Source organism: Mercenaria mercenaria, chromosome 1 (assembly GCF_021730395.1).
Source record: "Mercenaria mercenaria strain notata chromosome 1, MADL_Memer_1, whole genome shotgun sequence".
NCBI classification, from domain to species: domain Eukaryota; kingdom Metazoa; phylum Mollusca; class Bivalvia; order Venerida; family Veneridae; genus Mercenaria; species Mercenaria mercenaria.
Window position 1 is genome coordinate 62,203,592 of NC_069361.1, and position 7,787 is coordinate 62,211,378.

Sequence of the window (7,787 nt, forward strand, 5' to 3'; positions counted from 1 at the left end):
GCCACTTTATTTTTGTTAGTGTCTAGGGGTACGGATCCGTACCTCTAGAATCTGATTCTAGACGTACGGATCTGTACCTCTAGACAAGCCTGTTAGGGATTTTTTAGGGATACGGACCTCCTTTTTCTAGAGATTAAGGGTTATTTACATCTTAAATTTTGTTAAAAAAGAAATAAAAAATAAGACTTAACCAGTGTTCTGGGGGGTTCGTTTTGAGGAGGCTGCGCTTTTGGTGCGTGGCACTCCCTGTTTGATATTTTTCTTTGTTTTTTTTTTCACTTAAAACTTGGATCTAAATGGTTTACAAATACCAGCGTTCACCCGATTGTTTACTTTCTCTTTCAAAACCTAAATAACCGAAGAACTCCAAATGAACGTTGTTATCTGTAAACCATTTAGATCCAAGTTTAAGGTGAATACTGTTGAAGTCGGGCATGACTAAATACCGGAAAGGGCCCTTTCCGTGGTATTTGATCGGAAAGGGCCTAACATGATCGGAAAGGGCCTGCCATATGTTTATTATTGGATTTGATTTAACTATTTCTTCATATTTCATTATGACATAATAAAAGAAAATAAATTCCGAAAAAAAGTTATCAATTTGTTATTTTTAAAAGAATTATAGACAAAATACGAGTCATGACATAAACCGCGCTGATCGGAAATGTTACGTGTAAACAAACATGTGCATGTTGGTGCACATGCCATGCACGTGCATAATATGCAACACTGTTACGCCTTATGTGTTACTACCGTGAGTTGCCAAAATCACATTATAATAATTAGCTTCAGTACCTATTCAAATGTTGGTATGTGAAATGACGTGTAGTGAATACATACATTATTAACAAAATAGTAATACAATATAAAATAAATCAATACGACGTTTAGAAATAACATTACAGATTGGATATACCAATTATTTTTTTTTTATATCTACGAATACGTATTATTTTTATAAACGTATACGATAATGATTTTTAAATACATATGTTTTATATTTCAGGTATGTCTTCTTAAACATCGGAGGAAACAACATTGTCAACTACTGTTCGCCGGCTGATATATTTACGGCTTTATAAGCATTTCTTGTGCAAAAATAAAAAAAAATACCGAATGTACTTGTTTTTTTTTTCTTCTATTTTTCGATTTGCAGGAATAACGACAAGTATTAAATTAGATAAAAGCTTATCATATTAACTGCACTTACCTCACAGAATATACAGTTCGTCTTACACTGTTCCGTGCAAACGGTACACACATGCATGCTAAGAATCGGGTGACTTTTTACCCAAAACATTTAGCGGCATTGTTTGAAGAAGCAATTAAAGTCAATAAAGGCTATTATCTGTCCAAAAGGCAAAGTGTATAAAAATATTGTTATAATATAAAGACATTATTTGTCACATGGCACTTGTGTGTGCTTACAAATATACTGATTAATTGATATAATCAATAGGTGTGATAATCCAATCAAACTCTATCAGGACTAATCAGAGGCACGTGTTTGTTACGCCGCATATATTCAAAGGCCGGTCCTTTCCGATCAACGCCGTTTATGCACTGACATGTGTTTTGTGAAAAAACGAAAGCGAGGCTCGCAAGAATGGCCGCCTAATTTTGAAAACTGACCAAATTGTTCAAATAAAAAGTGTATACAAAAAATCTGGGACTTATTTTGATCTTCGAAAAGTGGATTTGGTAGATAAATGTGGCTGGGATTAAATATAAATTAAATATAAACGGTAATTTGTGGATTTATTGTGTGATTTTGTGTCAACATGTCTCATTCTCAATCAGACTCAAACGGTAACAACAATGACAGACAAGTTCAACAGAACAATACAACAATGGACAACGCACAAAGTGGGCCAGGGTCAGTATGTATACCCCCCTACAGTGGACCCTCTTTCCTTGCACCACCATTTCCAGGATATCCTATGCCACCAGGTTTTCAAACATCACTCGCGAACTCTATGCAAAATGCCATGCTAAATCCAATGACTGACAATAATGTTAGCAGTTCAAAGGTAAATGTTGTTTCGCTTTTACAAGATATGAATGGTCGCCTAAAATCTATTGAACAAAGTGTATCTAAAATTGAACCTCTAGAAAGGCATATTACAAAACTATCAGCACAAATGGTTGAAATTCGAGAAGAGAGTAAATCCATGAACAAACGAGTGCGTGATGTTGAAGAATATTGTCAAACATTTCATGAATTCACTAATATAATTAGATGTGACAACGAAACAGAAACAACACATTTAAAACAAAGAGCTTCTGATCTTGAACGCCAGGTTGAGCATTTATACACACAATTCAGTGAACTCAATACACAATATGAAAATCTGAATTCACGCTCACTTGACCAACAGTGTAGGCTCATGGAAAATAACCTGATTATTTTCGGTATTGACGAGGCCCGGCCCGAAAATCCAAACTCTGACCAAAATGATAAAAGTGACAAAAGTCAAACAACCCGTGAAAACGTTGAACACACATTCAGAAAATTTTTAAACGACAAAATTCAGGGTGACGATGAAATTCAAGAAGAGATCCCAACAAGTGTTTCCGACATCAAATTTAAGCGTGTACAACGAGTTGGTAATCCCGCAAGGGCTGCTGAAACGAAACGTCCACGCCCAATTATAGCCCAATTTGACAGCGCATGTGATCGTGAAATTATTCGAAAGGCTGGTTTCGTTCTAAACAAAAAACAAACAAAAATTAAAATTCATGAGCACTTCCCGAAGGAAATTGAGGACAAACGCAAGATGCTTTATCCTGTCGTACGTAAATTGTCCGAACAAGGTGAAAAATGTGTTCTGGTTAGAGATCGCCTCTATGTGAACAATAAACTATATAACCCAGCTGATAGGAGATACATTGACAAAGTTGGGACATCACATACGTTATATCGTCCTGAAAATCCACCCAAATACGGAGAACAAAAGGCCTCCTACTCACTAAGATCTCAACGACAGGACACCGGACCCCCAAGACCACCCCGCCATGAAGGAACCAGTGTTTACCCTCGTGATAACGCTGCTGGTGCAGTTTCGTATCAACGTACAATTAACTTTACGACGCCAAATCGTTATGCTTGTTTGAGTGACGTAAACCGTAGTGAACAAATCAAGAGAAAAGACCGCTCCCCTCTTGATAATGAAACATCGAGTAAGCGATTTACTGATGAAGATTGTTATATTGAACCCCCGAAAAATGTTCCCAAAGACAAAATTGTATGTGACAATCGCATCATAGACAAAGATGCAAGCTATAGTGATGACATGGTAGATAACCCGTGGAAAAATATGACCCCAGTAGAAACCTCAGCAGAACCTCATTCGAAAACATTTAACAATGACAATGTCCTTAAGTAGGACAGGTGTGGAAGGTCACATAATACCGACAGTGACACAGAATTTGTATATTCGGTGACCAATCAGTACGAAAATTATTTTGAACTTTTTCATCATTATTATGATTATAACGGTAAATGGTTTTTATATAACGCAAGTATTGACCCTTATACGGTGTATAGACCAGGTTTGCTTTATAAATCAAATTATGTCAATCAGAATACAATGAATGACGGATTTATTAGTAGTAGTAGAGTTTCGCCAATTTTGTATTCGCACAATCTTTTAGATATTGACAATAATTGTAACACTCTGTCTATTGAAACTAATTTTCATCGGGATAATTCTCCATTTTGTTATAGAATACCGAACAATTATTTGACCATTTATAGTAGGACGTATAAAACCTTTTGTGATGCGATGATCTGTAACGGTTTTTGGTATTATGCGTGGGAGACCTGTAATACCTTATTACAATACTACTATTTATTGAACTGTTCGTGCATGAGCACGTATTTAATGACCCTGTATAGTTATGATGTATCGTATAATGTCCAGATTTATTGTACATGTGTTTGTAAATACTATTATTTGTTAGCATTTTCGTATGCAATGTCTCATTATCTAGGTAATATTGCTATGCTGTTGTACTCATATATGTATGTATTGAATGCCGTAGTCATACATTTGGATAAAAATGTACATATTAGTAATTACCAATGCTGCTCGAAAGTTATACAATCCGAAACCCTGAAACATTATAGCTCTCGTACATGTAATAATAATGTCTCAGACTGTAAAATACCATTTGAAACTGCGAACCAATGCAAACCTCGTATATGCACAAATGACGTCATATATGCTAGAACAAACGAAGCCAGTGCATTGGGCACTCACATTTCTAATAAACAGTCGAATAATATAAGTTATCACCGTGATTCCGTAAATTTGGACGATAAAGCCGATCCTGATAGTAGTTCATCACCTCGCAACAGTGACTATAACATGGGCTCTCTCACTCATACAGAAAATCAAATTAAAATGTTATCTTTAAATGTCTGCGGTCTCCAAAGTAAACTATATTGCCCGGAATTTCTAGATTTAATTAACCAATACAGTTTGGTAGGAATACAAGAATCAAAACTTAATGATTTAGACTCAGTAGAGGTTAAAAATTTTGTTATACATGTTAAAAACCGTAAATCAATCTCCAGACGAAAGTCAGGGGGACTAGCGCTACTAATAAAGAATGAACTGTCCAAATATATAACTATTTTGAATACAGAGAGTACACTCGTGCTATGGTTTACAATATCAAAACTGTTAACGAAAACTGAAACAGATTTACTCTGCGTGTGTAGTATATATACCACCAGAAAATTCTGAATATGCATCTTCTGACCCTTTTCTGGAAATTCAAACCGATTTTAATAGTTTTGTTAACAAATACTCTGCTTATTGTATTTTTGGAGACTTTAACTCGAGGACTAAATCCCTTAATGACTATATTATATTCGACAATGAATTAAGTGAGATATTGCATTTAGATGAAATTTCCGATGAATATAATTTAGAAATGTCGAAATTTGATATCGCGCCAAACATAAATAAAATACGATGCAATAGCGACAATTCAGTTAATAATTACGGATATCGATTAATAGAATTTCTGCAAACTAATAATTTGTATATAATGAATGGAAGAATAAACGGTGACAAGAATGGCTTAACAACATGTAAAAGTGTAAGTACGATAGACTATGTCATTTGTAATTCACTTCTTTTTAAAGATATTTGTTCAGTTAGTGTACTCGACTTTTGTCCGCTCTTTTCTGATGCCCACAACCCGGTTGAGTTTTTGTTTTAGTTTTGAAAATAGTCCGGCAGTGAAACCCAAAATAAATAAAAATCCATCAATAAAGCTGTGGGATAAATCTAAACAAAACGACTACATTAATACATTAGATAATAACAAAATACGTGAAATCAATGAAAAACTTTTAACATTCACACTTGTAAATGACTTTAATCAAACTGAAGCTGATGAGATCGTTAACGATATAGCTTCTTTATTCATAGACACTTCTGTCAAGGTATTTGGATATCGAAATGAATCAATAACTGAAAATAAGCAAAATAATAACCAAAACGCACCGAAATGGTTCGGATTCAAATGCAAAAAGGCTAGAAGAGATTTCCATCGAGCCAAATACCTATATAAACTAAGAAAATCAGAAGTAAACAAAACTAATCTGAAAACAAAAAGCAAAACATATAAAGATACATTAAAATTATTTCATAACAAATCAAAATCTAAAAATATTAGAAAACTGAAACGACTTAAAACTAATGATCCCAGACAATTTTGGAAAATTTTGAATGAGAAGAAAGCAACTGCTACTGAAGCACCCATCGACGATTTATATAATTTCTTTAGAGATGTGAACTACGCTGACAATATGAAAATAATGATTTAAATATGCATTCAGATAATACAAATAACCATGAAACTGAAGAGATATTAAATGTAGAAATAAATAGAATAATTACAGAAGATGAAATTGAAAAATCAATAAAGACTCTTAAATCAAACAAAGCTAGCGGATATGATAAAATAGTCAATGAACACATTAAACATACGTATTCCCAAATGAAAAATATTTATGTAAAATTATTTAATCTCGTTTTAGATACCGGTGTTATTCCAGAATCATGGACCATTGGAATTATCAATCCTATTTACAAAATAAAGGTGATATAAGTAAACCAGAAAATTACAGACCCATTACATTACTGAGTTGTTTAGGAAAACTTATTACGTGTATATTGAACGAAAGAATCACAAAATATGTTGAAAGCAATAATCTTTTGCATAACACACAAGCAGGATTCCGGAAAGGCTACTCTACATCAGATAACATGTTTATTCTACATCAACTTATACAATCACTAAATAATAACAAAAAGAAACTGTTTTGTGCTTTTATAGACCTAAAACAAGCTTTTGATACAGTTTGGAGAGATGGATTATGGTTCAAAATTGCAAATTTAAATATAAATGGAAAATGTCTTAACTTAATTAAAAATTTGTATAAGAATATAAAGTCTTGCGTAAGGGTAAATTCTGAACTATCAATTTTTTTCCCAAGTAACATCGGCGTACGTCAAGGCGAAAATTTATCGCCCTTATTATTTTCTATGTTTCTAAACGACTTACATGAATACTTTAGTACTAATGGAAGTACTAACGGCGTAAATATACCAATAGCACATGAAGATGGAACAATAGATCTAATAAAATTATTTATACTTTTATACGCCGATGATACAGTCATTATGTCTGATTCAGAAACTGAACTGCAAAATGCACTTAACACATATGCAGAATACTGTAACCATTGGAAACTTACTGTAAATACTTCGAAGTCAAAAGTTCTTATATTCTCAAAAGGTCGACAGCGAAACTTTAATTTTACTTATCATAATCAACCAATTGAAATCGTTAATGAATATAAATACCTAGGTATATATTTCAGTAGAAGCGGGTCTTTCTATAAATGTAAGAAACATATTGCATCGCAAGCAACAAGAGCTATGTACAGTCTATTGAGAAATTCAAATCGTTTACAACTGCCAATAGATATGCAAATTGAACTATTCCAAAAAACAATCAAGCCAGTTCTACTGTATGGTTCTGAAATTTGGGGATTTGGGAACATAGATGTTATAGAAAGGGTTCAGTTAAAATTTTTGAAACACATTCTTAAAATGAAACAGTCAACTCCGAGTTATATGGTCTATGGTGAAACTGGATGCCCCCCGTTACGTTTAGATATTGAAGAACGAATAATTAGTTTTTGGGCGCGAATATGTAACAGTGACAACAATAACCCAATGTCCAAGTTATCTTCAAAAGTATACCAAGGTATTATATCAACATCAAAAACACTAAATGATGACAATTTCAAAAAACAATACCCATGGTTATATAATATTAAGCAAATCTTATAAAGTGTGGTACATTTAATATATGGAACGATCACACATTCCCGAACATTAAATGGCTTAAATTGACAATAAGACAAAAGCTTAAAGATCTTTTTATAAACGAATGGCACTCCAGCATTGAAAATTCATCCAAAAGTTCATTTTATAGAATATTCAAGACAGAATTTGGATTGAAAAGTACCTAGCAAAATACTCAATTTCTTCATGTTTAACCTTTGCAAAGTTTAGAACTAGGAACCACCGAATGCCAATAGAAACAGGTAACTGGGCAAGAATTCCCTTAAGTGACAGAAAGTGTATATCATGTGATAAAATAGGAGATGAATTTCATTATTTGCTAGAATGTCAAGATCTTAGACAAGAACGAATTAGATATATTAAACCTTACTATTACAGAAGACCAAATACTCTTAA